The following is a 19,981-nucleotide window of genomic DNA, read 5'->3' on the forward strand; positions in this document are numbered from 1 at the left end:
TGGGGATTGAATTGAGACCTTGTGCTTGTGAGGCAGGCAGCGGTGGCACCACTGAGCTAAATTCCCAGACCAATTACAAATTTTTTTTTTTGGTACCGGGGATTGGACTCCAGTCCTTCCGCTTGCTAGGCAGGCCACTGAACCGCTGAGCTAAATCCCCGGCCCCCAATTACAAAGTTTTAATACAAAATTTCAATCCATCAAAGTACTCTTACTCTCATTTGCAGTTAATGCAGTCTGAGGATGGGATCCACTTGTCCTGGGTACTAATATCTCACCTGAATCACTAGCTTACCAGTATGACTCTGTTCCTCCTCAGAAGGAATGGGAGAGGGGAATGGTACTGGACTGTTCTTCCCAAGTCCATTTTCCCTCACTACAATAGTGGATGAGTTTCAATTAAAATGAAATCATGGGCTATTAAGAAGACTGTGGAGTTTGTGGGGGAGGGTGACTCACTTGTGTTCATGTGAAATGCCTATGGCTGTTTTGTAGAACTTGGGCTCCAGTCTCTGTTTTCTTCTGGGAGTGGGCAGCAGAGGCGTCATTGGAAATGAATGTTCCTTGTGTGGGGTCCAAGTTCACTCCCCCTGCCTCTCACCCTATCCCTTGTCTGTCCTTGTGAAAACAATGGAGGAAAAAGTAGACAAACTGTGGTTGGTGATGTCCTTGGAGACTTCAGATATGTGTAATGCCTTGAGCTAGCCCCTGGGAGTGGGGAATGAAGACAAGATCAAGGAATGGATGGGCTGTGAATGTCTTTAAGGCCATGCCCAGTTTAGCCATGCTCTGCCTGCCAGAAGAGACTCTACCAGGCTGTGTCTGGCTGCTGCTGCTGGCTGCTAAACCTCCTCTGAAACGAGTCAGGGGAAAGATGGGGTGGTGGGCTCATCCTTGCAAAAAACCCCTAAACTTTCAGTGTCAGGATCTGACTCAAGATATACAATGATGGGTGGTGCTTTGGGGGTGATATGGTGCCGTCTAGCCCTGTGATAAGATTATAGTCACGCTGTAGATGTAGAATTCTAGGCTGACTGAATTGAGCAGTGGGCTCATGTGGGCAAGATTTATTCTCTGATGTTTTCTGGCTTTTTTTCCTACCTGATCAGTTCCTCCTTGACTGGTGGTGGATGAAGTGAGAGGCTGCACAATATTGGGGTGGTTGGGTGAATAGGTTGGATCCAAGAAAATGCTATGTGTGTCTGAATTTGGATTTGTCATAGGAAGAACACAGATGTTGCTAATTTCATGAAAAGTAAGGCAATTGAGTTAGACAGCATTGAGAGAGAAAAACAGAGAGGGAGAGGAGGATATTGGTATTCATGAGTGCGCATGTGTGAATGCATTTTAGGCTAATTATGATGTATATATGTGCATAAAATTTGTGTGTATAACATAGAGGAGTTTATGTTTGAGGCCAGTGTGTAAAGTACGAGTATGCATTTGGGCTTGGATATGTGAATTTAGAGGCTGGCAGGTGTGTGATGGGTTTTTGTCGGACTGCTTGTGAACTTGAGCCCACATGGGGTCAAGCCAGGCTGTGCTTAATACCTTGACTCCTTAGAGTTCTGTTCTTAAAAGGGTTATTTAGAGTAGAGAATCTAGGGTTGCATTTAAAACTTTCAAAGGAAATGAAATTAATGGAGCAGGGAATTCTGAGAGAATAAGGAGAATTACTGGGACCCTAATAATACGTGTGCTAACAGCATTCAGGAAAAAATTTCTCCTTCAAACCCCTGAGTTTCTGGTTTCTAGCGCTAGCTTCTAAATGCAGGTGCTTTCACTAGGCTATAAATTTGAAGGCACCTTAAAGGTTTAAATTGCATCCTCAACTGTCAGCAGCTGTGGTGGAATGTAATGATGGGGAGGAACGAAGATCAGGGCCCTCTGTAGGAGGGGGGGTCCTTTGGAGCTAAAGATGAGCTCTGGGCCTGGGGTCTGATATGCTGAGTCCAGCTTAGGCTCTGCTAGATGACTAGGGTCAGATGGATGTTTCTGGCCCTGGGGTGTTTCTTCGAGTATTCTCCAAGCCTACTTCTCCTGATTTATGTGTAGTACTGGGCTTAAACCCAAGGGGACTGAGCTACATACCCAGACCCTTTTACTTTTTGTTTTTTTTGAGATAGCGTCTCATGAAGTTGCCCAGGCTCGTCTCAAACTTGCAATCAATCCTCTTGCTTCAGCCTCCTGAGTAGCTGAGATTACAGGTGTGCACCACTATATCCAGCTCTAAGCCTCTTAAATGTGTAAGTTTGGATTCCAAGCCAGCAGCTACCTGTGGCTCCAGGTGGGAGAAAGTATTTCCATAGCACACATTTTCCTTTTGTACTGCTTTGAAAAGTATAGAAATTCAAGTTTCGGGAAAATGACCAATTGTTGTAATAAACAAGGATCCTTACTTTCGAATCCAGTGGATACATGTTCACAAAAATCAATACTTTTCCATAAAACTGTGTTTGCAGGTGTTTTGGGCTGAGTTAAAAGAGTTGAAATCCATTGACTTCGATGCCTTAAATATTTACTGATTTACCTGCCCTCTCTAGGCTTGACCCTGCCTTATTACTTACAATACCCTGTGGAATGGGTGCTGTTATCCTTCTGGCAAATGAGGAACAGAGGCACTGAGAGGTTGGGTAATGGAAGCTGGTGTGCTTTACCACCATGCTGCTTTCTTTTCTCTTCTATTCCCAAGGTTTTGGTTATAGAAGATCCCTTTCTTTTCCTTTTTTCGGTACTGGGGATTGAACTCAGGTCCTTCCGCTTGCGAGGCAGGCAGTGGAACCACTGAGTTAAATCCCTGGTGCAGAAGATCCCTTCCTTGATCTAAGAATATGCTGATAAGAAAATGCATTGGAGAACACAATTCCCAGAAGATTCCATGTTGTGACAAATCCCAGTCCCTCTATTCAGAAAAACTAATGTACCACGCCGTTCTGATAGTTGCACTACCGTCATAGCTTCCTGCTGGGTTGGGAGTCTTGGGAGGGCGATGTGGGTAAAGGCCAGTGGGACCTTTGCTTTCAGGGCCTTTTAGTAATATTAGCACAATGGTGTCAGCTTCCAGGGATGGGTGGTGAGATTTTATTCCTTCAATGATGACCCTTTTACATGTTTATTAATAAATTATTAAGCAAGATGCTAAAAGACATTTTCCTGTTAAAGACTAATCCTCAAGTGTATGAAAAAGAATCTGTCCCCCTCCTAACTGCCTTTCAAAACCTTCCTCCCCACCAACTGAGAGGCAGGGTTTTGTGGTTAGAGGCTGACTGAGGTGTTTGACTTAAGTTCTTTTTGTTTTTCCCTTCACACAAGTTAGTTTTCCCAGGGTCATGCAGCGACAGTTCACTATGGACACAGCATTTTCCTGCAAGATATTTTCTGAAACCAACAGCCTCTTGGTTTTCAGGAGCCTTATTTAAAGAAATTTGCATTATTAGCTTTTGGGGCCCCTTCATTTACATACATGTTTGAAAGGGCAGGAGCTTGGGGAATGCATTAAAAAAGGCCCATGAATGTCAGGCACTGCATACCCTGCAGAGATGTCCATGACTATTAAAAAGTAGAAATTTAACTTCTGTCACTTCAGTGTGTTTATGTACAGTTATGGAATCTTGGAAGAGAATAGATGCTGTGATTTTTTTCCCCTTACCTTTGCAGCTATAACAAAGGACATTGTTACTGGTTTTTGGTTTTCCAGAAGAGAATAATCTTTGTGTATGTGTGTGTTGTTTTTTCTGGATGTGGGGGAAATTTTGGCTATTAATTAACACACACTTAAGAAATGAAGTGAGATGATTCTAAGGAGCAAAAAATGTTCTGCGGCTAGCGCTGGATCTGATTTGGAATAGAGCATCCTATAGGCAAGATCTCTTGAGTTTATGATTCTGAAAAGATGGGACTCTGGGTCCAAATTCAATTTGTTTTATACCAGTGATGTTTTATATTATTTAGAAAGCACACTGGATCTATGACATTTATAAGTCATGTTGAGGCATGAATATGAGTGTGCTTTGTGTTTACTTTAGTGGATCCTGGGGTAATTAATGAACAAATGTCACTTCAAGTTTTTAAATGAAAAACAAACAAACAAACAAGAAATCATTTGGCCATTTTAAAGGAATATGAGAAATAAGATGGGAATGTAAATTTGAGTATCTTGAAAGATTTTTTAGACTTTCTTTTTGAGACAGGGTCTTGCTGAGTTGTCCAGGCTGCCTTGAACTTGCAATTCGCCTGCCTCAACCTCCCGAGTGCTGGGACTACAGGTGTGTACCACACCTGACCAAGACTTGTTGTGCCTGATTTAAACTGAAGTCTATGTACCCAACCCTTCACCCTTAGGGGTGCATGTTTAGAGTTCAGAGGGTGCATGAACTTGGGTAAGAAAAACAAATCACATCTCTAATTGGAAGTTGGCATGTCTTCTATTTTTGAAGGTAGATGACATAGGGAAAGAAACAGTGGCTTTCCTCCATCCATCTAGATTCTTTGGCTGGGTTATGTATTAAATTGACAGGACTGATTAATAGGAGAAAAATAATTTTAACTATATGCATCCTGTGGGGGTGAAGGGAAATTTTCTCTCTTCCCTCTGAAGTTTCATTGACAAAGATTAAATAGAGAAGGCATACATATTTATTAAGATGGAAAAAGGGAGAATGACAGGAAAGAGTGGTGGTGGGAAATCACCTACTAAACATTATTTAGAAACTTATTCCTCTTTATTTTAGGGTTAGAGATCCATAGTGTTGCACATGCCAGGTAGGTGTTCTTCCACTGAGCTATACCCGCACAACCTATACCCATTTATTTGGTAGGAGAGAGGGAAAATGAGGAATGAATGGTCTAGGAGACAGATTAGCTTGTAAAAAGATTTTCTTTGGCGTCTGAATAATCCCAAGGGACAAATGTTATCTTGAAAGGAAAGTCCATCCTTGCCCAGTTTAGTCTCTAGTCTTCTTCTCTGAGCTAGATAATGAAGTATCAGGGTGGGGATAGAAGGTGATTGTGTTTCTAGCCTGGTCTTACTGCAGATAAGGGGAATTACTGAAAGCCTTTTCTCTGCACCTGGGGGAAAAGAGGATCAACAAAGACTAGATGATCTTTGATTCAGAGGCTACTTTTAAGAACTTTTAATTTTCTTTAGATCCAAATTGCCATATTTTGGTGGGTAGTGTTCTTTGAGCCTCCAAAATATGCGCAGAGGTCTCACCAAATACAAGACTCAAAGAGAAATCTTATCATTAAAGCTACAGAAACAAATAGGGGTTTGTGGCTTCTACAGGGAATGGGTGTGTGAGGGGAGGCATTGTATGGTGAATAAAGTTTGTCATGTTTTACACATAAAGTCCCTCAGGTAATAAAAGTTGCTTTGGATCAGTCTTCTTTCTGATATAGACACTTTTACTAATGTGTTTCCTTTATAGATGTAAATTTATTTTACAAAAGAAAAATAGCTTTGTAGCCTATTCCTTTTGTCTGTGCTTTTTCAGAATAATCAGTTCAAAATATGACAAAGCATATGTTTTGAGGAGGTATATTCTGGTCTTTCAGGTCATGCTTTGGGAGTATTGTGTTGTGAGCGTGAACAGTGACAGACTGCAACAGCATTAGCAGACCTATAACTCTGTCACCAATAGAAACCACAGGTATTTTCATAGCACATTGAACTTGCTACAGAATCTCAGAATCTTATTTACCTTAGCACTTCAAAGTTATGGCAATTACTAGGCCAGCTCCTACATTTTGTTAGAGTATCTGAATATATAATAATATCTGTCATGGCTATAAGTCACTGTATCGAAATTAGTTTTTTGATATATTTCAATGTGACTGGTTTCCTCTGTAACCCTGGGTAATTTGCTTCAAGTGTTGGGGGCTCAGGCAGTGACACCTTAAAGTATGCCACTTTGGATTTAAACCAAGAGCACCTGGGAGTGCCAACACAGCGGCAGCTTTCTATGTTCCCTTTCTGACCAACAGGGAAGATTAACACAGGAAAGAGAGTTGATGCTGCACTCAGATCCTCGATGAATTTTGTCTCAGGCCACTGTTCTTTAAGCCAATTCATCTTCCCCCAAAATAATTTACTCCATTCCTCCCTCAGAAGTCCCAAGTGTCTACTTCTTTGTGTAACTTAAAATGCTATTTGAGCTTCACCATCTGGCCCTTCTTTGAGTCTCTTGTTTTGTGTGGCTGTCCTGCCCCAGGCATGTATAGTAGATACATCTGTATGCCTTGTTACCTGCTATTCTGATCATGTCAGTTTATTTCAGCAGACTCAAAGATCGAACCTTCAGAGGACAGAAGGGAAGTTCCCTGGCCTCTACAGAAACACTGAAAGACACTATTTTGAGAGGAATTCAGAGATCCCAGACTAAGCAAGATTATAAAAAAAGTCAAAGTTGCTACAGTTTAATTCCATCTGTATAGTTGGTAGCATAGGTGGGACACTTGTGGAGAGGGCATCAGAGAGGGGAGGGGCAGGTGGGACACAGGGTGGGAGACACACTCTCTGAGGTCGTGTGCTGCTTTCTAAACTGGTCGCAATGATAACCTTAACCTCATTGTTTCTGGGAGACTTGACTACATCCTACCCATGTAGATGACTGAAAATGTCTTCAAACTTCCCTTTTGGGCTAAGTAAAAGGCTACAGCGAATTTACAGCCACTCTCAAACATATTTCAATCTGATTAAAAAATAAAGTTACTTTAAGGAGTCTGTCTTTCTTTCCTTTCAGTACGTGGAATTGAACCCAGGAGCTGAGTTTCCTTTCAGTACTTGGAATGAACCCTTGCACTCACTCGCTATACTGTGCCACACTCTGAGCTCTTGACGTCTGAACATTACTAAGGCATGAACTAAAAGGTATGTATTAAATGTATGTTTAGAAGGAACAAAACCTCTCTTTCTTTGCTCTATATTTGAACTCCATCCACTAGCTCATCTATTGAGATCATCCTCTGTGTGGGCCACTTGGGCCATCCAGGTCAGTGGTTTTTGATGTGTGGACAGGAACACAGGCATCACCTGGTAGCTGGTTACAAATGCGAGTTCTCCTGCTCCACCCCTTGCCTACTGTGAATCTGAAACATTGAGGATGGGCCAGAGGTCTGTGTTTACCAAGACCCACGGGTGATGTCAGTGCTCCTTAAAGTGTAGAGCCTGAGTTTAAATCACACCTATTCTCACTGCTTACTATGGGATTCAAAATTGTACATTGGAGGTAACTGGTCTCCCTAACAAAGTGACTCCTTGTTAGATATCTACTTGTTCTTCATTGAGCTTGGTGATAATAGTTTTGACCCCTTTTGGCCTTGGCTTGGTGTTTAGACCACCCCTAAAGATTCTCCAGGAGAATGGGATCTGGGGTGGAGGTGGAGGTTTGGATAAGGTGCTTAGTGAGCAGCTCCTTCCCAGTTCCTCCCACTTTCCTTTTGCTCTGGCGTTCATCACCTCTGTTCTGCCCGAGCCCATTTGACCAGGATAGGAGTAGCATGAAATTGGGCCACAGTGGAAATATTTGCACCATGAATATACAAAATCTACAAATATATTTTTGTTTCTCTTGTCATTTATTTTATTTTATTTTTTGGTCTTGGGGATCAAGCTCAGGACCTTGCACTTGCCAGGAAGGTACAGCACCACTGAGCTGCACCCCTGGCCCTTCTCTCTTTTAGGAAGTCAGTTTATGAGTACACCTCTGAATGGATATATTTAAATCAACATTGGCACTTACTTTCTTGTATAACTTTGGGAATGTTCTTTGGCTATCATCAGGCAAAATTCAGAAAATATAAAAGATGATCATGAGAAAAGTTGATTAAATATTTGAAAATCAGATATCTTCAACCATTATAATAGTTATTATAAGCAGTTTTTGGTGTCACTTAAATTATTTGACAATATTTTTAACAAATATATAATCGTCCATCCATGGGAATAAACACTTTATTTGATCCATATTATAATAATGTTGCAAAATGATGTCTATTTTTCTTTTTATATTTCAATTGTCTTCTTAGATTCTATTCCCAGAGTGGATTTTCTGGGACAATTTTTGAGGCATAAGTACATGTTTCCACATTATTTTCCAAAGATTTGGTAGTAATTTATATTCCCTCATTAGAAATGAAGAACCCCTTTTGAGTCACTGTACTGGCCAAATTAAGAGCTCTGTTTTAATTTAGAAGTATGACGCGTTCACTTGGATGTCTATTTGTTGCTGATAACTTTAGATGGAGGTGACCAAATTTGGAGTGTAACTAAGAAAATGTGATATCAAGCCAACTCCTGAAGCTCTTCTGGTGGAGGTTGGCCAATTGAAACAAAAATAATTTTCATGCTGTCTTAATGTGCCACTCTATTGTAATTTAAATGCATTGCAGTCAAATTTGAAATTTGGATATATGATCCTGTGAATGAAAGTGACACATGTTTTCCCACAGCAGTGGTGCCTGGAGTAATTAATTAATATTCCTTATTTACTTATTATTTTTTTTCCACACTCCTTGAATGGGATTGAACCCAGGTCCTTATATGTGCTAGGCACTTACTCTACCCCTGAGCTATGCCCACTCAGTTATTTTTTACAGGAGACACATAGTGCTTCTCTCCCATCCTGGGCAATAATAGGGTTGAGAGTGAGAAGCAGGAATGAGTGAGTGGATGAGTCTGTTTGCACCCTTCACTGATTAAAATTTTAAAATAACAACAGTGCATTTTGTTCTATCCTTGTTATAGAAGAATATATATGTCTAGTGTAATTTTAAAATAGTCAATGTAAAATAAACATTACTTGTTAGCTATATTTTTCGAGTCTCTTTTTCCTATGCACTTGTATATAGTTTCTATTTGGGGCATATGTAATTTTAAATCAAAAAGGCATGTTGTACATTTTGTTGTGTGCTTTCCCTTTTTTTTCTTCTCTCCTTCCACTCCCCTTAAACCTAATAGAGTGTAAACACCTTTCCATGTTATTTAATAGCCTTTTAAACATCCTTTTTCAGATCTGCCCAGAATCCTATATATGGATGTGCTATTTTTATTGAAGTCAACCCTTACTGTGGAACAGCTTCGCATCATGTGTTTTCTATTATTGTCAGTAACACTTTTTATTCACTCAACTCCTGGGTTTTAGAAGTAGCAGCTTGAGCAGTTCAGAGAGAAGCTGAATCAGTCTTAGAAAGTCTCAGCTGGCTGACTTCAAGATGGATCGTTGTGCTTGCACGCTCCGGCTTTTTCCCACTGATTGTTCCCTCTTCTTTTCATAGGTCTGCAGCACAGGGAAATACAGCACTCTCCATCTTCCTCTGGCTCACTCTGTCTTGCTCTTCATTTCAGGAGCCCACAGAGCAAAGGCTCAGATTGTCTAAAGCAGTGATGGTGAACCTTCTAGAGATCAAGTGCCAAATTGCAACTCAAAGCCTATTTCTTTATCACAAAGTGCTAACAGTGCAATCAAGCCTGAATACTGAGGTTTTAATTTAGAAAAATCAACTCTACATTAACATCTTTTGTTTTAAAATAAAGACACAATACCACCTGGCCATAGGTTTGCTACCACTGTCTGTACCACTGTGCCTTCTCTCCTTGTGTGTTCAGAGTAATTAGGGCAGCACTGAACAGTAAGATAGTACTAGGTAGATTAGAATAAGAAATGACAATTGCCTGCCTTACCCCTACCTCCCAGTTATCTGTCCCGAGAATAACCATTTACATCCATTTTTTACTTGTTTTTGTTTTTTTTTTTGGTACGAGGGATCGAACTCTGGTCCTTGTCCTTGCGAGGCAAGTGGCAGCACCACTGAGCTAAATCTCCAGCCCTTTCCTTTTTTTTTTTTTTTAGCTATCTCCTGTAATATGCTTATGTTACAAAGTTTTCTGTATTGTATTTTAATCTATTGTTTTCCTACTATAGATTTTGAGTATTTTACTACTAACATCTCCCAACTCCTCCTATAGGGATTTAGCTTGACCTGACAGCAGCCATCTTGAATTGCTACTGTCATGACTGCCCCTGAATAACCGTGGTGGGTTTTCCCTACAGTTTTCCAGCATACTAAATATAGGCAAAACCATGAGAGTGGTATGTGAAGCTTTATGGGTGGGCCCTGGTACTGTCAGTGCCAGGAATGTGTCTGACATCATTAATATTAGCTTGAGATAAACCAAGTACACTCTAGCTTGGACGAAATCACTCTTGTCCTGACTCGTTCATAAGCTGCCTTACTCTGACCCAAAGTGCCAAGATGCACTGGTCTTGCTGCCACTTAGCATTATGCTTTTGCCAGTAAGTCCCCAATAAACTTGTACATTTTGTGCAATCCTGGGTCTGTTCGCCTCTTTCCACTTCACAGCACCTTGGGGCCAGTTTGTTTTTTAAAATTAATGTTATTGGTACATTTTAGATATACATAATAATTTTTATCATAGGAAATTTATACCTATACACGATATACCTTAATTCTTTTTTCCCATTCCCCTCCCCTCCCTTTAACCCATCTTCCCCTTCTTATTTACAAAAGACTTGTTTTTATTTTTCCTTTTTAGTTTTTTCTTTCTTTTCTCTCTCTTTCTTTCTTTCTTTCTTTCTTTCTTTCTTTCTTTCTTTCTTTCTTTCTTTCTTTCTTTCTTTCTTTCTTTCTTTCTTTCTTTCTTCTTTTCTTTCTTGTGCTTGTGAGGCAGGTGGCAGCACCATTGAGCTAAACCCCTGGTCCTCCATTTTTCCTTTTTATTCTCTTTTTTCCTCCTTTCTTTCTTTCCCTCTCCTCTGTCCCTAGTTCCCCTTCCCATTTGAATATGTTCTCCCTATTTCACAATATTTATTATGCATTTTGGTCTTTATTTACCATTTCAGTTTCTCACATCAGAGAAACAATGCAATATTTAAACATGTGTGTCTGATTTATTTCATTTAAGAATATGGGCTCAAGGTGCATCCACTTACCTAGAAATGTCTCAAGTGTATCCATCTGTATGACAGAGTAGTACTCCACTGTGTGCAAAAAAACACATCTTCTTTATCAATTCATCAATTCATGGGCATTTGGCTTGTTCCAAGATTTGGCTATTATAAACTGTGCTGCTATGAACATGGATATGCATATATTGCTGTGGTATGATGCTTTTAATTCTTTCAGGAAGATACCAAGAAGGGATATAGGTCAATGCATCAAGTAGAACCCCTAGTTTTAGTTTTTTGAGAACTCTCCACATTGTAAAAATGGTTGCACCAATCTATACTCCCACCAAAGGTGGAGAAGGGTTCCTTTTTCCCACAGTCCCACCAGGATAGCCATTTTTTTGGAGTGAATGGAATCTCAGTGTTGTTTTAATTTGCATCTCTTAAGTAACCAGTGATGCTGAACATTTTTTTGTGTATTTATTTGATGTTTGTACTTCTTCATTTGAGAAGTATCTATTCATTTCAGATGCCTACTTTTGGATTGGGTCTTTAAATTTGAGGGGCCTCATATTTTTGAGCTCTTTATATATTCTAGATATTAGTCCTTTGAGGAACAGCTGGAAAAACTTTTTTTTCACTGTGGGTTTTTTTCTGCGAAAAGCCTTTTTCATAAGGTGAGATCTCAGTTGTCAATTCTTTGTGATATTTCTTGTGTTATCAGGGTTTTGTTCATAAAGTCTTTGCCTACATGCATGTCTTCAGCCTTCTTCCTATTCTATCTTCCAGAAGATTTAGTAATTCTGTTTTAGTATTTAGATCTTTGATTCATTTTGGTTTTGGTTTAGTGCATGATGAAAGATATGTCTAGTTTTAATCTTCATCATTTATTAAAGAGGCTGTATTTCTTCCAGTGAAGGTGTTTGACCCCCTTGTCAAAGATGAGGTGGCTGAGTGTGTTTGGAATTGGTTCTGCATCTTCTAATCTGTTCCACTGGTCTTTGGGGTTTTGTGTGTGTGTGTGTGTGTGTGTGTGTGTGTGTGTGTGTGTGTGTGTGTGTGTGTGTTTCTAGTACCATGGTGTTTTTATCATGGTAGGTTTGTAGTATAATTTCAAGTTAGGGATTGTGATGCTGCCTGCCTTGCCTTTGTTGCCCAGAATTGCTTTTGCTATTCTGAGAGGGAAAATTGTCTCCTGTTATAAAAATGGGCAACTATGGGTTAACTGTGTACCTGTGCTTGCTGAAAAAGATATATTGTAACTATAGTTATTACTCCCCACTCATTAGAGCAAGGGGATATGAGAAAGCCCAGCCAAACCTCCTGCTCCCCACTTCCTTGCCCCTTTCTTATATAATTATGTTTAGATTGATAGCTGTTTCCCTAGTGATTATGGCTACTGTTTCCCCCTCTCACAGAAACATAAAAGTATAAAAAATGAAAATGAACTTCTGTTTGACGCTTTTGAGGTGATTTGAATCCCCTTTTTTTCTCTCATTGAGTTTATTGGTACATTTTAGGTATACATTACAGTTGCATTCATTATTGGGATCTTGTACTTTTACATGACAAGTCTTGGTTCTCATTTTTTCCCCTTGTCCCTGCCCTCCCTTCACCCCTTCCTCCCCTCCCCATTTACAAGCTTTATTTCCATTTTTTTATTTTTCTCATATTTTTTTCTTTTCCCTTATTACCTTTCCCCTACCCTTCCCACTTTCTCTACACCTTTAGCCCTTTTCTTCCTATTTAACATTGTCAATTATATCATTAGGATCTTATGTGCTATTACAGTTTTTCACACCAGAGAAACTATTCCGTATTTACACATGTGTGACTTATGATCTGAATACCTTGAAGCCACCGGCAACAAAGCTGATTTTTTTGTTCCTACTCAGTGTGATCGGTGGTCAGTCCGGAGACCCCCAAGTAGTCATACTTTAATTCCACGTCTCTTCTGGTTCCAAAAGAATTTTAGGATCATTTTCCCTAATTCTGTGAGGTATGTGACTGGTATTTTGATTGGGATTGCATTAAATCTGTGTAAAAATTTTTGAAGTATGGCCATTTTCACTATAATGATTCTTCCTACCCAAGAACAAGGGGTATCTTCCAATTTTCTGATATCTTCTTCGAGCTCCTTTTTCAAAGTACTGTAGTTTTCATTGTAGAGGTGTTTTACTTGCTTTGTTAGATTGATTTCTAAGTATTTCGTTTTTTGGGATGCTATTGTGAAAGATGTAGTTTCCCTAATTTCTCTCTCAGTGAGTGTTATTTGGGTATAGGAATGCTATTGATTTTTGAGTGTTAAATCTGTATCCAGCTAGACTACTGCATTTGATCATTAAATCTAGAAATATTTTGGTGGAGTTTTGGGGGTTTTCTTTGTAGAGTATCATGTCATCAGCAAGTAATAATAATTTCACTTCTTTTCCTATTTATTTTCTTTTTCTTTTATTTCTTTCTTTTGACTAATTGCTCTGGCTAATGTTTCCAGAAGTATGTTAAATAAGAGCAATGACAGTGGACATTCTTGTCTTGTCCCTGATTTTGGTGAAAACTTTTTGTCCATTTAGTATTTTGTTGGCTGTTGGTTTGTCACAGATGGCTTTTATCAGATTGAGATAAAGACCATGTATTCCAATTTTTATAAAGTTTTTAATTATGAATAGGTGTTGGACTTTGTCAAATGCTTTTTCTGCATCTATTGAGATAATTATATGGCTTTTGTCCTTGGTTCAAATTTGGTGTATTACATTTATTGATTTGCATGTGTTGAATCATTCCTGCATGCTTGGGATGAATCCTACTTAGTCATGGTGCATAATCTTCTTGATGATTTTTTGCATCCTGTTTGCCAATATCTTATTAAGGATTTTTGTGTTTGTGTTCATTAGAGAGATTGGCCTGTAGTTCTCTTTATTTGGTTGGGTCCTTCTGTGGTTTTGGTATTAAAGTAATGCTTACTTCTAGGAATGAACTTCGGGTATTGCTTCCCTTTCAATTTCATGGACTTTTCTTTGTTGGTAGGTTTTAAATTACACCTTCAATTTCATTGACTGATACTGGGTTATTTAGAAATTTTTTATCATCTCAATTCAGCTTTGGCAATTCATATATATCTAGGAATCTGTCCATTTCTTCTGTTTTCCATCTTATTAGAATACAGATTATCAAAGTAGGTATTGATGATTTTGTGATTCCTGCAAGATCTGTTGTGATTTCACCCATTTCATTCTTAATTGCATGGATTTGAGTGTTTTCTTTCTTTTTTGGATAAAGTTGGCTAAGGGTTTGTCAATTTTATATTATCTTTCTTTCTTTCTTTCTTTTTTTTTTTTTGATACTGGGAATCAAACTTGGGTCCTTGTGCTTGCAAGGCAGGCAGCAGAACCACTGAGCTAAATCCCTGGCCCATCTTTCTTTTTAATTTGCATTAATTTCTGTTCTGATCTTTATAATTTTCTCCCTCATATAAACTTTGAGCTTGACTTGCTTGTCTTCTTCTAGAATCTTGAGGTTCAACACTAGGCCCTTTAATTTAGCTCATTCAGTCTTTCTGATATGGGAATTTACAACTATAAATTTCCCCCATAGGACTGCTTTTCTTGAGTTCCATAAATTCCAATATGTTGTACTGACATTATCACTTAATTGTAGAAACCATCTAATTTCTTCTGTGACCCATTCGTGGTTCAGTCAGGTAGTATATAATTTCCACTATTTGTGAAGTTTTTGTGGTTTCTTTTACCATTGCTTTTTAATTTCATTACACTGTGGTCTGATAATATGGATGGGATAATTTAAGTTCCTTTGCATTTACTTAAGCATGTTTTAAGAGCTTGTATGTAGTCCATTTTGGAGACTATCCTGTGTGCAGCTGAGGAGAATGTGTATTTTGATGTGGGGTGGAACACTCTGCAGACATCTATTAAGTCCATTTGTTCAAAAGTTTGGCTCAGTTCTGATATTTCTTAGTTGACTTTTTGTCTAGTTGATTTGTCTGTTTGTGACAGTGGGGTATTGAGGTCTCCCATTACATTTGTATTAGTGCTTATGTAATTTTTCATGTACATTAATATTTGTTTTATATAGTTGAGTGTGCTGGTATTTGGTGTATATATATATATTTATGATTGATAGCTCTTCCTCTTGGATTGTTCCCTTTACAAGATGTAGTGACCTTTGTCTTACTTGATAAGGCTTGGCTTAAAATCCACTTTGTTTGCAAATAGAATAGCTACTTTTGCTTTTTTCTGGATTCCTGTTGCATGGAATATTGTTTTCCATCCTTTGCCTTTCAGTCTAATAAATTCTTTTTGAGTTAAATGAGTTGCAGCATATTGTAGGATCTTGCTTTTTGACCCATTCAGCCAGTCTGTTTTGATTGGTGAATTGAGACCATTTACACTGGTGGTTATAACTGATGCACATTGACATCGTTCTCATGTTGCTTTCCTCTTCTTGGTTCCCTTTCTTTTCCCTCTCTTTAATTGTCTTGCCTGGTGGATTCATTCTCTTTGGCTTCATGCAGTTGTAGTCCTCGTTTCTTTCTAAAATGTCCTTCCGTCTTTTCATTATCTCACATTTTTTTCTTTTTGTAGATGGGGAGGGGAGGAGGGGGTGAAGGGAGGGCAGGGGTAAGGGGAAAAAATGAGAATCAAGACGTCATGTAGAGGTACAAGATCCCAACAATGAATGTAACTGTACTGTATCCCTAAAATGTACCAATAAACTCAATTAAAGCCGAAAAAAAAATGTCCTTCTGAACATTTTGGAATGCTGGTGGTCACGAATTTATTCATTCTTTGTCATGGAAGTTTCTTATTTATCTATCAATTTTCTTTTCTTTCTTGCTTGCTTTCTCTCTTTCTTTCTTTTTGGTACCAGGAATTGAACTTAAGACCTTGTACTTGTGAGGCAGGTGCAGTGCCACTGAGCTAAATCCCTGGCCCTTCTTCATCAATTTTTGCAGTATATATCAATCTGAGGTGGAAGTGGTTTATTTTTTAAGGCTTGAAATATTTCACTTGGAGCTCTCCTTGACTTAAGGGTTTGTGTTGAAAAGTGTGCTGTGATTTTAATTTATGGGTGATTATTTCTTTTCTGTAACAGCTTTCAATATTCTGTTCTTGTGTTAAACTTCTGGAAACTTGATTATTGTATGCATTGGTGTAGTTTTTTTTTTATCATGGTTGATTGGAGTTTTATATGCCTCACTCAGCTGTATGTGAAATTCTTTTTCCATGCTTGGAAAGTTTTCTGCTATTACTTCCGTAAACAGCTTTTTAAAAAATGCCATTTGTGCCATCTCCTGCTTTTTCATTGATTCTCATCAATCTTATTTATTCTTCTTTGCGTCATCTAGGAGATACTGGATTGATTTTTCGTGAAAAATCATGAAAAATATCTTGCTGTTTTAAAGAAATTTTTCTTTACATGATTGCTAGCTTCAATCTTATCTTCTAGATCTGATATTTTGTCCTCACATTGATTCATTATGCTGTGTACACTTTCAATAGAATTTTTAATCTCCTGGCTATCTATTCAGTCAATTTCATGGATGCTATTTCCTTCCTATGTTGTGCATTCATGGTTTTCATCATTTCCCTAAACATTTTTATTTTTAAAAATCTGTATCTAATCTAGATTCACTGTGGTTTTTTTTTCATTAGGGTTATTATCTCTGTAGTTATTTAAGAAATTATTTCTGATTTGATTTTTTTTCTAGAGCCTCATTCATCTGCTTTATTACTTCTGCTGCTACCACTTCAGAGTGTCCAGGTGGATAGCTTTTGAATTGATCCACCCCATTTCCACCTGGGTTTGCCTTTGGTAAGCTGGAAATCTGGGGTTGCATCTTGCTTCCATGTCTTCTCTTTTTCTACTTTTTAAAGTTTAATTCCTGGGTTGATGCTTGTAAATTGCATACAGTAGGTAGCTTTATCAATAGTATTGAGAACTCTTAGAAAAAATGACTACTCAGAGATGTTTTCCAGGTGTAACTGGCTTTAGGGTTTTGAGTCTGTTTCAAGATCTTACTTCTTCAATTTACTGAGGATGAGAAATTGCTGCCTATTTAGCCTAGCCCCTGGTTCTTTGACACTAGCCTATAGTATTGTTTATGACCTTTACACAATTTCAGTCTTGGCATACCAGGAAGAACAACTGATTAGAACAATTATGTCATCTTGGGTAAAGTAGTACAATCAATCAACAATAACAGTAGCATCTAACATCAACCTAGAAAAATGACAAACTGTGGTACCTATTAATTTGCCACCTTTAACTGTATCAACAAGTTTTATAATTACATTAACAAAACTGATAACAGCCCAGAAAATTGTATACAGCAAATATCCCTTCAATATGGGGATCTTACTCTCAGGGGAGAAAATTTAAAAGGGATTAGGGGCAAGTTTTGAGAAATAAAGGAGAGAAACAGATTATAAGCAAGGATGGAGGACAAAGGTTGATTATGTAAGCTTTGGGAAACTGGTGAAGAAGATCAGAGGAAAAGAAAGCAGGAAGTTACAGAAAGAAGAACAGAACAAAGCAACAACAACAAAACCAATACAATGTTCACACTAATACAAAAATAAGAACAAAAAAACCAAGAAAAGAGAAGAAAAAAAAAAACAAACAAAAAAAAGGAAAAGAAGAAAAAGGAAAAAAAATGTCCACTTCAGGACATGTCCCTGCTCTCACTGGTAGACAGAGGAGGCAGACAGAGGCTAGACCCATGTTGATTGATCCCAATAACCCAGCAGTAGAATTATACTAGGGTGGTAGATAATCTCAGCAAGCCTAGATCTTTAGTTCCACTGAAGTTCAGCATCTTTTTGGTTTCTGGCTGTCAGGTGGGATCCAAGATGTTCAGCCTGAATCACTTCTGGTGTCTCCTGCTGACTTGAACTTAGCTGTGACTTACCCTGACACTGGGAGCTGCCAGATGGAACCAACCTGCCGCTGCTTTGAGTTCTGAGTTCAGTTGGCCTCTTTCCAAAATGGCAACTGGCCAATCACCCTCTCCTAGGGGAAGTCTGAACCAGTAAAAATCACCAGCCACTGCAGTCCACTATTCTGTTCTACTGAAGTGTCTCTCTGTGGATTCCTCTGAGGTTATCAGTAGTCTCTGTGCATCTGTTTGTTTGAACTGCCCACCCCTACATGCTGCTATGAGCTAGGGACTGGGGAGAAAGCACTATTTGCCTCCTTCCTTTTATGAATTGCGGTCCCTCTCTTTGCCTCTTGTAGGCTCCAATTCTTGCTTCAGATCCTTGCTGGGTCCTGGTGATACAATTCCCTCCTTCTTTTTTTCCTCACATTGCTATATTCTAGCACCCGGTCTCCAAATCTTGTAGAGGCTTTCTTTCTTCCTTACCACTCTGCCATCTTCCTGGAAGTCCCTATACATTGGGGCCATTTTTTTAAACATCTTTTTTTTTTTAAATTTTATTTTTATTTTTTATTTTTTTGTTTCTTTGAGACAGAGTCTCACTATGTAGTTGAGTCTGACCTGGAACTCACTATGTAGCCCAGGCTGGTCTTGAACTCACAGCGATGCTCCTTCCTCAGCCTCCTGAGTGCTGGGATTACAGGCATGAGCCACCATACCTGGCTTTAAAATCTTCATATTGTGTTGATAGATTAATTACAGTTTGAATTAGGTAAATATTAATGTTTACATCGTTATGACTATATAAGCACTGTTCACATCAGAATCAAATAGTGTACTGCAGTTACAATTTCTTTTGTCATTATTTCTTGTCCCTTTTTGGAAGATACTTTTTTCCTAGAACTCTCTCTATACCTACTCACTTTCTTTTCAACTGTTAAAAGATTATTTGTCCTGATTATCTTTGAAATTTTGAGCTTTTTTTGCCTTAGTGCAGATTGTTATACCAAAATACCATTCACTGAAAAATTTTTAAACCACATAAGTTTATTGATCATAATTCTCAAGGCTGAAAGTCCAAGATAAAAGCACGAGCAGATTTGGTGTCTGAGGGGCTTTCTTAATAGATTGCTCATTCCTTGAGTCTTCACATGGCATAAGGCAAAAGGAGTTAACACTCTCCCTCAAGTCTGTTTTGTAAGGGCACTAATCCTATTTACAAGGGCTCCAACCTCCTAACATAGTGATATCCCAAAGGCCCTACCTTTTACAACACAGTGGGTATTAGGTTTCAACATACAGTTTTTGGAGGAACACAAACTTTCCGACCATAGCAGACTCCTCATCTTTCTCTTTCTTAATTTATTGCAGTGGTATGCTGCTAAATGGCTTGTGGGTGGGTAGCATCGAAGACAGGAAGTACTACTTGGTATTGTTGGCTTATTTCTGGGGTATCAGTATTTCCACCATGGCTGGTACTAATGACCAGTGTGAATGGAGAAGAACTGCTCTTGTGAGCTACATGAGCCAGCTGCTGGGGTGCTCTTACTTTGATGGAGCATGTTATGATTTATATCTAGATAACTCCCCAAAGTCTCATGTGCTTATAGGTGGGGCTTTTTAGGAGGTGATTGGATTGTGGAGGTATGATACTCATCAGCAGATTAATCCAGTTAAATGTGGTGTTGGGAGGTGAAGCCAGGTCTGAGGAGGTGTGTCACTGGGGGTGTCTATCTTTTTCCTTTCTCTCTTCATTACTCTTGCTTCCAGGCTGTGATGCCTTGAGCAGTTCTCCTCTGCCATGCTGGCCTGCCTTAGAACCAGGCAGTTGACTGAAACCTCTACACATTATGAACCAAATTAAACCTCTCCTTTAAGTCGTGGGTCTTGGGTCTTGTGAGATGAAAAAGTAAGACAAAGTATATCTTCTCATAGTTTCCAAATAAAGTATACACGAGTAGTAAATGGTTAATGTTTTGAAAACTTTCATTTTTTGAATATGACTTTTTCACTCTTGCATTCAGCTGACTTTGTCTTGATACTTAAATCTAGGTGGGGAATGATTTTTACTAAAAACTTTGGGGGTGTTTTTCCACTTTTTAAAGTTTCCAGTGTTGCCAGTTAGAAATCTAGTGCCATCCTGGTCTCATCCTTTTGTACATATTCTTTTCCTTTTGTAAAA

General features: G+C 38.7%; 1 long non-coding RNA gene across 3 annotated transcripts in view; it reads left to right on the plus strand.

Moving 5' to 3' along the window:
- LOC104849646 overlaps window positions 1-19,981 on the plus strand; it is a 133,101-nt gene that overhangs the window by 29,820 nt on the left and 83,300 nt on the right. For all 3 annotated transcript variants that reach the window (XR_002024788.1, XR_002024789.1, XR_002024790.1), the window contains exons 2-3: window positions 5,554-5,648; window positions 6,741-6,868. This is a non-coding gene — a long non-coding RNA (uncharacterized LOC104849646). The remainder of the gene's footprint in view (window positions 1-5,553; window positions 5,649-6,740; window positions 6,869-19,981) is intronic.

Source organism: Fukomys damarensis, unplaced genomic scaffold (genome assembly GCF_012274545.1).
Source record: "Fukomys damarensis isolate Sample0158 unplaced genomic scaffold, DMR_v1.0_HiC HiC_scaffold_29, whole genome shotgun sequence".
Classification (NCBI taxonomy): Eukaryota; Metazoa; Chordata; class Mammalia; order Rodentia; family Bathyergidae; genus Fukomys; species Fukomys damarensis.